The 14,695-nt window shown below is 33.7% G+C and overlaps 1 protein-coding gene across 3 annotated transcripts in view; it reads left to right on the forward strand.

Annotated features, from left to right (window-relative positions):
* Window positions 1–14,695, forward strand: part of NLGN4X (neuroligin 4 X-linked) — a 482,117-nt gene that overhangs the window by 29,800 nt on the left and 437,622 nt on the right. For all 3 annotated transcript variants that reach the window (XM_069072830.1, XM_069072832.1, XM_069072831.1), the window contains exon 2: window positions 11,031–11,199. The gene's annotated coding sequence lies outside the window, so the exon portion shown is untranslated. The remainder of the gene's footprint in view (window positions 1–11,030; window positions 11,200–14,695) is intronic.

Below are 14,695 nucleotides of genomic sequence, written 5' to 3' on the forward strand. Positions count from 1 at the left end.
AGTAGCAAAATGCCCTGTTTTCTTCTAGGAGCCATCTGCCACACCATAAGACAGGCTTAAAAATACTTATTTTTTAAACTTTTTTTGTTGTGTTTTTGGGAATTTAAAGCTTAATTCTTTTACCCCCACTTCTCCTCAAGTAGGCTTTCTTTTGTATTCAAAGCTGTCAAGTAAAGGAATGTCACCCCTACCCTTCCCCCAATCCTCTATTGTAATTTTTTTCTATTTTCTAAAATAATGTCTTTGTAAAATAAGGTATTTAGATTAAAAGTGGAAAATTCAGTGAAATTAGCCATATTTTCAATTACTTTGATACTTGGCATAGCAGAGCTAAAACGCTTCAGTGATTTGATAAATTTTTCACTTCTATCTGGTCATTTTGCAGAGTGTAGACAGAATATACAGTTTTTATAGAGTTTCATCTTAAGGTTTGTATCATATATACTTTTAAGGTCTGAAATTTTATGACTCTGAAACTTAAAGTAATATAATTGAGTCACAGAGTTGTATGGAACTTCAGAAGGCATTCACTACAACCCCCTGCTTAGAGAAAAAATCTTGACTGGTGACTTTGCACAGCCCTTCCTCACTTAAATCCAGTTCATTTGCATATCATGGCATCACCTGGATTTCATGGTCCTCTTCCAGAACAAAGGACAAACAGCAGCAGCAATAGCATCCAGCAGTATCTTAAGAGTGTGACTGTGTGATCAATGCTTGTATATCAGGAATGATGGGGAGCTCTTTAACTAACAACCCAAGCAATTCTCATTTTGAAATGGTTATAATTGTTAGAAATTGCAGGATCAATAATCACATGGCCACATTCCTCAGTATTATATAATGTTGTATATAGCTTTAGTTTCTCAAAAGAAACAATATTTATCAAATTCTTATACAGAAAATCTCAATGTATCATTTTCCCTTATTTCATTAGAAATTCTGGTTAAGCCTATAGAGGCATGGTGTGATATAACAGAAAAAGCACATACTTTCAAGTCAAAGGAAAGGGGTTCAAATTCTTCTTCTGACACTTCTGCTTGTATGACCTTGGACAACTTAACCTTTCTGGGTACCTATTTCCTTCCTCACTTAAATGAGGCATTTGAGGTAAAATGAGGCATTTAGAGTAAATGGATCTTCCAACTCTGAATCTCTGATAATTTTTGTTAAGAAATGTAAACTACAAAGTGTGGAAAGTTATAGGTGCTGTCAGTCACTATCACTATATTAATGATAGCACTATATCACTCATTTAACTTTTGTTAGTGGGAGTACATATTGAGAGTCATTGTTTGTTAAGGAGTGACTGAAGTGTCAAAACAAAATCTATCAATTAAAATAATATTCAACCATTTCCCAAATGTTAAGCACATACTTGGATTACAGTATTTGCTATTATAAAAAGCACTACTATAAATATTTTGGCACATGTAGGGCCTTTTTTATCTTTTTATCTGTCATATCTTTCGATTTAAATGCAGGAATTCTAGATCAATGACTATAAACATTTTAATCAACATCTCTCAAATACTTCCAAATTATTTTGTGGAAGTTAGACAAGTTTATAGCTCTTCTAGCTGCCAATTATTGTATCAGTTTTCATATAGATACTTTTAGCTTTTATATTTTTCCACCTCATTTAAAAAAAAACAATTTATAGGTGATAGATTGTAGTTATCTGACTTTTCTATTCTCTGCTTATTAGTGATTTTTAACATTTTTTTCATGTGATTGTCGATAGTTTTTATTTCTTCTTTTAAAAATTGTTTATGTACTTTGGCTATGCTGTTTGGGCAATAGCTTATAGAAAGTTTTATGTCAATTCACTATAGATTTTATATCAGATATTTTTAAAGTTAGACTTGAGGGAAAGTGTGATTATAATGGTGTGAGTACTGCACTTTAGATCATGAAGATCTGTATAAAAGATCATCTCTGCCACATATTATCTGTTAGATTGTGAGCAAGGCATCTAACTTTTCTATTTTCATGTATGCAAAATAGAAATAATGTACTTGTCAGTCCTAACTCATGGTTGTTGTTTGGTTGGTTGGAGGTTTTTTGGCTCAAATGAAATAGTTTTATTACAGATGTTGACTTACTTTGTTATTTTGATTGAACTTTGATTTCATCATTGAGGATACTACTTCCATCAGTGCACATAATTACCCATCTGTGACTTTTTATGCGATATAAGTCTTATCTTTGCTTTTTCATAAATATTCCATAGGGCTTCAACTCAGGGTGCCAAAGATTTCCTCTTTATTTCTTGACATTGTATGTATATCGGTGGAATACTTGTGCTGTCCATGTTACTACATGTCTAGCTTATTACTTTTTCTGGTCATATATATATACCTTTTTGGAATGACTTTTCTGACTCCTGTAGAATTCATTATTGCTAATATTTTGCACTCAGTCCCTGCCCACTTTTTGCTTCTTTATATTGCTGTATGAGTGGAATGTAACTTTAAAATCTCACAGATGGTGGTATTCTATGATTTCTAGCCATGAAGCAACACCAGAAAATATGTTTAATATATGAGCTTTTGTTTCAAGAAGATTGAGGTCATTTAAAATGCTGTTCAATTTCCCAGAGCTATTCCAGCTCACTATCTTCTTCTTGTCTAAATCTAGACTCAGTTAATTGTCCATCTGCCAGTATCTTTCCAAGATAAATGTTTATATATATACACACACATAAAAACACATGTATATATACATATATTTGTTATGTACATACATGCACATGTATATCATATTTATGGTATATGTGAATATGTATGTATTTTCTAGGCTTTTATGAAAACAACACAACATCATTTCAAAACACAGTATTGAAAGAATCTTGTATTATTTTGATATATGCATGGGGCAGACTTTGTTGAAAGGGAGCCTCAATGTTAGCATTTTTATCGACCATATCAGATGCTGTTTTGCAGTGAAAAACAAACACTGTGAGATCTTGTTTTCTCTGTACTTTCCAATCAGTTGTTTGATTTTATAAATGTTGGTTATAGAATGTCTTTCAATATTATGAAAGTTGCCTTCTTCTGTTTTCATTTCTTTGCCAAGATTGCCCCTAAAGTTTGTGTAGCTTTTTAAGAAAAAAAATTAGTGCCAAGTTTTTAATGTAGACAGTATTTTAAGTGTTTTTTTTTCATATTAGCCATGTTGCAAAAAAATTAGAAAAAACAAGAAACATAAAGTGAAAGAAGTATGCTTCGATCTGCAATCAGAGTTTATCAGTTCTCTCTCTGGTGGTAGATAGCATTTTCATCCTAAGTCCGTTGGAATTTTCATTATGTCTTTGATCTTTGTATTGATCAAAGTAGCTAAGTCTTTCACAGTTGATCATTGTTGCAGTATTCATGTTAATGTGTACAATGTTCTGATTCTGTTCACTTGACTTTGCATCAGTTCATACAAATTTTCTCAGGTTTTCCTGAAACCATCCTGCTTGTCATTTCTTACAGCATAATAATATCCATCATAATCATTTACCACAGTTGGTTTAACCATTGCCTAATTAATGTGTATTGCCTCAATTTCTAGTTCTTTGCCACAATAAAAATAACTGCTATAAATATTTTTTCTACATATAATTTTTCCCTCCTTTTAAAAAAATCTCTTTGGGAAACAGACCTTGTAGTGGTATTTCTAGGTCAAAGGATATACACTGTTTTATACCCTTTGGCCATAGTTCCAAATTGTTCTCGATAGTGGTTGGACCAGTTCACAGCTCCACTAACACTGCATTAGTATACCCATTTTTCCACACCCCCTCTAGAATTTATCATTTTCCTTTTCTGTCATGTTAACCAATCTAATAGGTGAGAGGTGGTACCTCAGAGTTGTTTTCATTTGTATTTCTCTAATCAATAATGATTTCGAACATTTTTATGTGCCTGTTGATAGCTTTGATGTTTTTCTTCTGAAAACTGTCTATTCACATCCTTTGATCAATTATGTGTAGATTATTTTCATAAATATTTCTCAGAGATTAGAATTAGGTATCTTAATCAATAGTTATTAAAATATTTTGTTTCCTTTTCCCTTAATAATAAGGTATTTGGTTTATTTGAAACGTTTGATATCTTGAAAAGAAACCCCTCAATGCCCTCAAAATTGTTATATCCAGTTCAGGTTTTCCTATTTTGCTTTGTTATTGAAATTTCTGTGTTCTTTTGCAGAATAGAGGGGACTGTGTTTGTTAGTTGTTGACTGAGAAGAATTATAAAAATGTTTATATATTTTTCCATTGTTTTGTCATTTTTTTTTCATTTTGTTCTTTCATTCTTAAATTTCTTTGAGGTTATCTGACTTCATTGAATTTCCATCCAACTTTTATGGGTTATTTTTCTCTTTTTTGCTTTCTTGCTAATTTAAGTAGCAATTTTACTTATAATATTCTACATTCTCCCATGTAAGATTTTACAGGTGAACTTATATTCTTAAGAGACATTGTTTTGGACTGCCATATCTTCCAGCTTGATAGGTATTGATTGTCCAAGGTAGTTTCTAGGTTCTTTAGGTTTCCTTATTATGACAATTGATTTACAAGTAGGTCTATGATCTATGATCTTATCAATGCAGATTTTCTTTTCAATAATGGAGGTTGCATACATTATCTCCTTGTTGTCTTGTCCAAATTGGATTCACCTGTGTCTTCCTTGATTTCTCTTGGCATAGTATGTAACCAGTAGAACACATAGGCTGTCATTTAAAATCCCATACCTTGTCTAAAGAACCGGTTGTAAATTTCTTTGGCCTCTTAATCTATTTCTATTGTTTCTTAAGCATTACAATCTGATCAAACACACCATTCACCACTCCATTGCCTTAAAAATGATATTCATTTTTAACTCTTCAGGGACTGAAATGTTCAGTGTGATCAGACATTTATTCAGCATTTATTAAGTGCTTCCTGTATGCCAGACACTGTGCTGAGTGTTACCAGTTCAAAGGACAAAACCCCAATAACAGTTCTTTCTTCAAGAAGCCTCTGTAATTTCTAATCTCAGAGAGTTGTTATAAGCACTGGAAGGTGAAGTGATTTGTCCAAAGGTCACACAGAGCATGTTTCAGTATCAGGACTTAAATTCAGGACTTAACTGTTTCCAAGGCCAGCACTTTATCCACTATGACATTTTGCTTCTCTGACCAACTCGTTTAGGAAAGGATAACTGTCAACATTTCATGCTGGATCACAGTGCTTTTGGTGATGAAAAGATTGGCCCAATTATTATTAAACTTATCACTAATCACTCTGTAGGTCTGTCAGTAAAGGCCAAAAAGTGGTTCCTCAAGTCAAGGTGTGGTGGGGAGGATGAAGGCAGGGCTAATAAGCATTAATATAATGCATGCATTACGCTAGAGCACTGTGATAAGTCCTTTAGAAGTATTATCTCATTTGACAGCAACTCTGAGAGTTGCTATTTTTATATCCATTTTACAGTTGAGAAAAATGAGGCAGAGAGAGGTTAAGTCTCCATGGTCACACAGCTTGAAAGGCTTCTGAGGCTTCTAAATTTAACTCAGGCCTTGAATCCAGGCCTGGGAATCCATCCACTATGTCAACTATCTGCCCCTATAATGTCTTATATTCTAATGAGAATGCAAATATCTATGTACAAACGTGTACCTACTTTCTCTTCTTTTATCCATATACTACTTTCTATCATCAGTAACTGTAAGTAGGTTAGGATGATATTTTAATTTCATACCTCATCTTTTTCCCATTTTTTCTCTTATCTTTGTACTAACTTGATCTTTACTCTAAAAAGTACAGTCTGACTTTATGCATAATTAATTCAGGAATGACTCTAATATATGAGTCATTTACTGTCTCTTAAAATATAATCCTTGTGGTGTTATTGGCTGCTTTTCATGTCCAGCACTTACCAACTTTTTTCTCAAAGAAAGCATTCATGATGTATAGGCAGGAGGATTCCAGGTAATCAACAAGTCTTTGGTCTTTCGCCTTTATTTCTGGACTATATCATCCAATTTACTTTCCTTCTCATTCTCATCTTTGCATGGAAATCAGCAAGGATGAAAGTATATTTTGATTTAATTTGAACCATATTTATTTGAATCATATTATTGTGTCCTTCAAATATTATTTATGCTTCATCCTCTGGAAGAATGGTATATAAGCAGCAGTTCTGTTTGTGGTTAGCAGTGTAATATAATATGACCAAATGTCCTGTGGAATTATGTTTCTTATTGCCTTTGGGAACAACATGAAACCATCTACCAAATTCTTTATAAGCTTCTCCAAGGAAAACCTGTGAACCATCCTTCTTTTTAGCTAAATCTATTGTTCTATTTCTTCTATTTTCAGTTACAGCATAAATATCCAGATTGATACAATTCAGTTCATTCTTTTGTTTTTATACTCATTGGTAATTAGATAATGATATTTAGAGTTTTAGAATATCAGTAGTTTGGTTAAAGTTTTGAACTTTATGGCTATGGTTTTAAAACTGTGTGGCTATTTCCATCTTTTGTCCTTATTTTCTGGCCTGTTAAGATATAATCAATGATATTTTTCTGACATTAGAGGGAAAAGGAATATGGAATTTATATAGTGCCTACTGTGTGTCAGAATTGTGCTAAGTGCTTTTTACAAATTTTATAATTTAAATCATATGATCCTCACAAGAACTCTGATGTGTAGGTGCTATTATTATCCACATTTTGCATTTGAGGAAACTGAAACAAACAGAAAGTTAAGTGACTTGTCTAGCATCATGCAGCTAGTGAGTGTCCAGGGCTAGATTTGAGCTCAGAACTTCCAGACTCCAGGCCTGGAGCTCTATCCACTGTGCCACCAGCTACCTCTGCCTAATATTTGGTGCTTGTACTATTTCTCATGTCTCTTGTTGAAAAAAGTATCCCTATTAGAAAAGCTTGAGGCTTTTATATATTTTATAAACCTTTGACTTCTTTAACTTTTGAACAATTTCCCAACATGTTTTTCATAGTCTTGGGGCAGGTAGATGGCTTAGTGGATAGAGTGCTGGGGCTAGAGTCAGGAAAACCTGATTTCATATCTGGTCTCAAAGACTTTATTAGCTGTGTGACCCTGGACAAGTGACTTAAATCTCTTTGCATTAATCTACTAGAGAAGGAAATGACAAAACCATTCCAGTATCTTTGCCAAGAAAATCACATGGATAGAATTGGTCTACCATGGCCTTCCAGGTCACAAAGAGTTGGACATCACTTGATGACTGGACAACAACCCCATGATTTCTTTTGCACTGAAGTTCCTGAGGTTTAAAGCATATTAACATATTAAAAAAAAAGATTTGTTATCTCATATATTAGGGAGTTTTAATAATACCAATTGCAATATATTCTATGTGACCTTTGTCCACTCTTGTCACTAGGGTCAATCTAGTGTGCTGGAGGCCTTTGTTGTTGCCCCCAAAATCATGATAGCACTAGTGGAAAACTCTAGCCAGCCACAGTTAAGCAAAAATGACTTAAGAAAGCAGTCACCTATGACAGATGTTGTAGGGGTATGCTGGAGCTGGGTTAACCTGGGTCATCAGAACTGATTCTTAAATTTTCAATATAAGCTTTAAACTTCAGATATTGACAAACACAACAAATAAGGACTTTATTTAATGTTTTCTTGGTTGTCTAGTTTTAAGAAAAGTAATGGAGAAAATGTTCCTAATGCAGATTCAATTTAAGGGTGTCTTGTGTGTACATTTCTTTAAGGAAAACCAGGTTTAAAATATTTAGCAGCATACCCTACAATAATGATATTCTCCATCGACAATGAAGTTCATTTCTCACAAAACTGTCTGCCTCTAACATTTGGAAATAGTGATTAAATTGGTTATTTTTTTGGACATTTAACAGCACTTAATGACATTATAGATAAACTAATATATGCTCAGACATGCTTGCTCATCTTAATTTCTCTTATAATCTTTGGAATCAGTGGTAATTCACATCTCTCTGTCCTACAACAATATTTATGAAATGATAGTATTGAAAAATAAGGGGTTTTGCTTTCATGGGAAGCTTGGGAAATGTACATTCTGATTTGCTGAAAGCAATCCAACTTGCTTTCCGTTTCAACTCTGGTTTCATATATTTCATGTTTTTCATATATATAGACATATCATTGTCTAGCTGTGGCTTCCAGATATGCATACCTTTGGATAAGCTTTAAAGGGTGTCCATCCAAATGCATGCTGAAATCTAAATCTTGGCTTTAGCCTTTCTTCATCTACATAATCTTTTACTTTTGGATAGACAAGCTAATCCACTTTCAATGATTATTGGTCTCTTCTAGAAGGTTCTGAAATATTCTGGGGATTGATGGAAATGTCATCGGCAAACAGGAGCATCTGAAAGACCACCATCAAAAGGAAATCTCTCCTTCTTTTGACTGTGCTTTATATCACTGTTACAGTAGCAACCACTGTGTGCTTAAGCATATGTTGATTTGATTAGTGGGTCTTATAAACAACACTATACTATTTCTCTACCTCATCATACTCTGAAGTAGGTATAATCAAATTTAAAACACTAGATAACAGTCATTTATTATTTATAAGAGATATTTGATGAAAATATTTTCCCCTCAATTCATGTCTTCTCTTCTTATTCTGGATGCATTGATTTTATTTATGCAAAAGATTTTTATATAGGGTATATCTCATCTGATCTTACCAAGGAATTGGAAGGTAGTCAATTGTAGAAAAATTTCATATTTTACAGTTTTATTTTTTAAAGTATTTCTTTTCATTTATAAAACTACTAAACAGCTTTGTTTATCTCTCACCGTTTGCTAGATGTATGGCTTTGTATGCTTCTTTATTTGTTGACAAGTAATTGTACAAAAAACCCACGAACCTTATAGTGCCTGTTGAGAAACTAATTTCTTGTCATCTGGGTGGAAGTGTGGATTGACTTAGGGAAATGATACTATTTTAATATGTTTTTCATTAGTATTTGCCTCCGCTCTCCCTGATTGTTCCTCTTTTCTCTTTCTTCAGGACTTCTTCATTCTCTGAATTAAAAAAAAATTCTCTCAGGAATTCTTTTATTCAGTTTTGTTTTCTTGACACTTATCACAACAATTAAATAATTAGATTATTCTTAATGTTACTAGAACTTTTAGACTAGAAACTGAATAATCCTGATAAGATGTACAACTAAAATTCAAAAAAAGGGGGGGGAATAATGTAGAAAATCATTTAGATTATTATTCTAATATGAATGTTGTGAGAAAAATCTGATATAGCAAAATTATGGTGTCAAAAGAAATGCTTATTTCTTTTTTATCTGCAAATATAAGTATAAATCTTCCTGAAAGCAGGTTGTACTAAGCCTTGCCAAGTAACTGCCCATATAGTTAGTGTTCTATATCAGTGTTTATCAGATTTTACCATTGCAGAGTTCGAGGAGGTAGAAAAAAATGGATTGTTTCTTTCAACATTGATTGATTTTGAAAATATTGAAGTTTTTAAATATAAATATTAAAAGTTTAGGACATGCGGTTTGTCATTTAGTTTTTCTTTTTATTGGAGTTCTGGTTAAAAAAGTAAAGGTAGTTGTAAGGATAATAAACTGTGGGGGAAGTATAAAGGTATAGACAAATATTGATTTTTTTCCATTTTTTATGTGTGGAATGAGGTGATGTGGACAAATTAACACATATGCATGACAAATTCTTTGACTGGTAAATTTTGACTTTTTAAGTCAGTTCTAATTGTTATTTGGTCAGCTTTTCCCACTCCCAGTTTAAACCCCAACATAGCTCTGGTCCCAAGACCATGAACATTTATATGTAATCTAGCAGTATTAATTAATTATGAAATATTCACAATATTCCTAAATGAGCCAAAAGAGAAGGTAGTATTTTTTTTTTACTGACAGTATGGAAAAGGGAGGGAGAAATTTTTACCACTTGGCCACTGGCAGGCAGCTTATCAAGTCTGCATTTTAGCTACTCTTGGACATTTAATAATATGTACATTTCACATTTTTTCATCAAAACAAGGTGTACATGAGCAGTTAAGAGTGTTACATTTGCAATCAATAGAAATCTAGATATAAATATTATTTCTGACACTTAAAGGCTCTGTGACCATCAGCAGATCACTTAACCTCTCTAATGCACAAATTCTGTAAACTGGGGGTGGCAAGTTACTTAACTTTTCAGTATCTCCCAGGAAACTCATCAGATAATTACAGAGGCATTGTGAACTTGCCTTTGTGCAGGGAATTTTCACAATGGGAGGATCATAGCTTTTTTCCCTTCCCTTATAATCTCCCACTGGTCCCTAATACTCACCTCATAAGGTTCATATGTGACATGAGTGTAATCTCTGAGGAGATGTATGTAAATACCTTTAAAACCTTTAAATGTCTTGTCATCTGTTATTATTACCTGCATGCAGAGTTTTGTATTTTTTTTTCCCAACCAGGTTTCAGATTCAAACACACACTATCTTCCTATACCTTCAGTTTGTCACCTAGGCTATCCTAAATATTCAATATCCCCCCTCTGTATCCCCTAAGCTTTTCCCAAGCCTCTAAAAGAACAAAAAATTAAAACTAGTTTACAAATAGAAACATCTCACCCTAAGTTTACTTATGACTTATCAGGAAAGAAAATATAAAATATTAAATTTTTGTAAAAATTAGAAAAGTTCACCTAGAACAAGGAGTACATTTTTATTCTTTTATGCAGTTGCAACTGACTCATTCCATGCTCACAAACCTGCCTGAATATTCTAACTTAAATCATCATAAGAGATGATTCAACGTCAGCTGAAAGGCTTAGTACAAGGGATGAAGTAGAGATTTGTATTTTTACGAATATTTCATTATATAAGTAAAGTAAATTTCCTAATATTATATGTAGGAGGAAATTGTTTAAAAATGCCAGAGAGAATAAGCTACAAATTACTACTAAGTTAAAATTTTCAAAGGTATGTCAGAGGAATTTTCATTTTTATCTACTCTTATTAATATTCCTGTATCTTATGCTCTAGGTATATGCCCTTGACCCTCAATTCTTGGAGCATTGGAATGGCTGTGAACATCTATATCAACCCTGCAATCTCCAATTGCAAAGATGAAATTGTGTGGAGAGACTTATTTGAAACATTATCCTAGTTTGGAGTAAATTGTCCTTATCTTCAGCACCTGACCTCTCCATGGGTATGTATGCACTGATGAATTTGGTTGCTTTCCATTAGGAATGCTATGTAAAGATTCTTATTTTGACATTTTCAAGTAGATTAGTCATTTTAAAATGTTGATTAAATTGCTCCCTTGCCTTTAGTAATGTCTCCTTCACAAGGTTGCTGTGAGGAATAGTACTTTAACAAACTACATATATACGTGTATGTGTGTATAAATTACTGTAATTGGCATATAAAATAGTACAACTATTAGATTTAAAGATTGTTAGAGCTGGAACTGACCTTAGACGACATTTATTTTCAAGTACTATCTTTTTACATATAAGGAAATTGAAGCTCAGAGAGGCTAAGAAATTTGGTCATAATGCTATTAAGGGGCAGAGTTTGGAATTGAACAGAGACATTTTGTTGTTTAAACTACAGATGCCACCTTGTCTCTTTTAATATGCCCAAATTAAAATGTAGTGATTTGCAGAGTATTCTTTTTTCCCATATATTCTTTGATACACCATCCATTTGTATTACTTTATTCAAAGGATCTCTTATAGAAGATAAGCTTTTTGACGACAGGGACCATTTTTTCCCTTTTTTGTATCCCCATCTTTTAGCACAGTGCCTGGCATGTAGTAAGTACAAAATAAATGCTTGTTGACTTTTTTTTGCTTTCTAAGAGTATAAATATTATTTAAATGTGACGGAATGTGATTATTAGGTGAAACAAATTTGGAACTGGATAAATTCATATTTAGTCCAAAGTAATATTACGAGTTGCTGTTCTTTGTGCTATACTTCAGGCCTTCCATGATAATAGGCCATTGCTTAATAGTATTTCTGACTTGTAAATGTAGCCCTTCAGTTAGAAGTGCCCTCCTGTCACTAGAAATTGTAGGAATTATCATTTTCTTGGCTTGTCCAGATTTCATTTATTTGACACATTCTCAAGGGTGGTAACTAACTTCTCGTGTAGATACGCAGGTTCTCAAGGTTTAAAACCTGTTTTGTGTTCATGGTGGAAACAGGGTTTGCATCTGTACTCATATAAAGTTACAATACCCACCACTGAGCAGCTTTTCTCCAAACAACCTGTATAGTCTCATTGAATTATAATATTGTCCTGTGTAGAATTATAAAAGTGCATTTCTGGCTCATTCTTCCACTTAGATTATCCCAGCACCGCAGTCCTGGGTTTTGTTGTTGATTTGAAGGCATCTCCAATCCCTCTTCCCCTTAATTGCTTTGTTATTGCATCTTTTGTCATCAGGTTTGTTTTCAGTGCAGTTCTGGTCTTCTACTCTGTCTGCTTCCAACAGATGGAACCTTTCCTGTCCCAGGGGACAAACTTTCTGAAAACTGATTTATATGGGAATAACACTTTGGATATATTTTATAGTTCAGAAACAAACCATTTCTGTGGGTGTCTCTGCTAGTCTTATTGCCTTCTTTACATACCAGTTCCCAAAGCCCCAGGCCTTACTCGTGGAAAGACCCTCTGGGAAGCTATTGGGACCATTCCTTGTACCTTAAAAATATTTTTCTGTCTCCAACTCCTACTAGGCTTATGGTGGCTTGCTGCTATTGACTGTTATCCTTTCATTACCAGAACATTATTTCCCCTACTTGCATCAGTACTTTCTGTTTGACAAAGACTTTGGGAAGCACCCTACTGTCTCCTTTTCCTTTTTCATCATCCAGGGCTGCTGATCTGGGTTATTCAAATTACCTGGAGCTGTTCCCTGAAAGATCTAGAAAGGAATAGAGGACAAGAGAGATGGGGGAAGAATTAATACTGTAACATGAAATAAAATTGTATTTTGTATTTAATGATGCTCTTCTATCTTATAAAATTTCTGATAAGCCAAACAAAGGCTTCTCCTGTTTTCACAGATGCCAAATGGTAACATTTCACAGTGCCTGTGATAGTGTTGGAGTATAGTAGATATCTTTTCCATTGTTCAAGAAGGCTACTGGGGAAGTACTGCGTGGAGAGATGAGCTGATAAATTCTTGCTGTTCTTTATACAGAATACTACCTCTCTGATCTCTATGTCTTCCTTGGATTTTTCCTCATGTCTGGAATTCACTCCCTCTCCACCTGTAAAGAAGGAGAAGGAAATCCCCTCTTGGGATCTCTGATTTCCTTTAATCTTCTCCCCTGCTGCTAGGGTTTTGTGCTGAAAGATTACTTGAATTCATTTTGTTTGTGTTTGTTTAGACCTATATATGTGCATATTTTTCCCCTCTTAGATTGTGAGCTCCTTGAAGGCTAGACCTATTTCATTTTTGTCTTTGTTGTTTTTAGCACACCGCCTAGCACATATTTAGGCACTCACCAATTGCTTGATGATTTTCTTATATACATTGCTAAATGAGTGTAACACAGGTTGCTTAGTCAATGTCAATATTTAATTGAAAAGAGAAAGGGGAGGAATTATTAATAACATAATTGTATAGGACTTTAAGTATTTCAAAACCTTTCTCATAGCAGCCTTGTAAGAAAGATTATGAAGGCATTACTATTTTGTGCATGAGAAAGTGAGGCTCATATTACTTAAGTAAATCCTTCCAGCTCTCTATCTAACTCTTTGCAATAAAACTAGTTTACAACTCCCACTTAATTTACCAACGATATTTTTAAAAGAGTATTTTAAAAATTGAAGGTTTTTGTGGTTTATTTATTTATTTTTGCTTTTAAAAAACTCCAGGACTAGAATACAAATACAAAATAGAGAAAAGAAATAAAAATATATCATAAACTTAAATATTTGAATTTAAATACAAAGAAAGAAAAAGTATGATGTGTGCACAGCGGAATGAGAGGATTCAAAATATGTAACAATAAATTTTCATTTCAAGAAAGCCTGTATGTTAAATAATACATGTTGAAGGGGCAGCTAGATGGCGCAGTGAATAGAGCACCGGCCTTGGAGTCAGGAGAACCTGAATTCAAATCCGACCTCAGACAGGTAACACAAAAACTAGCCGTGTGACCTTGGCCAAGTCACTTAACCCCAATTGCCCTCCAAAGAAGCAAAAATAAATAATACTTGTTGTGTTGATAATTGTTGGTCTTTTTTTGCTTCCCTATAAGCTTTTCTTTTGTTCTTTGCTGTGTACTTTTTTCTTTGTTCTTTTTTTCCCTCCCCCATTAAATAAGAAGGCTACAGTAAGTTTAGATATGTTTCTCTATAGCTATAAATATACATACATATATAGACATATAGCTTCCCAATTTTAGTTTACCATATTCTACTGCTAATCTTTGTTTTTATGTTTTTGCATATCTCATGTTTCCCATCCCTCCCGCCTCCTCTACTTTACTTTTACCCGCCACCTTGCCCGCCTACTACTTGTCTATGAGCCTCGAAGGGTCCCTCCCCTATCCTCCCATTCTCATAATTCTAAACACCTTTCATTATTCCCCTTTCACCTATTCCCTCAACCTCCCCTCTAAATATCCCTTTCTTGTCCCCCCATCCCTATGCACCTACCATTTTATTTCATCTAAATTTAGAA

This window comes from Petaurus breviceps, unplaced genomic scaffold (assembly GCF_028583685.1).
Source record: "Petaurus breviceps papuanus isolate PSGF00001 unplaced genomic scaffold, PetGlider_PUasm1.0 90849, whole genome shotgun sequence".
In the NCBI taxonomy this organism is placed as follows: domain Eukaryota; kingdom Metazoa; phylum Chordata; class Mammalia; order Diprotodontia; family Petauridae; genus Petaurus; species Petaurus breviceps.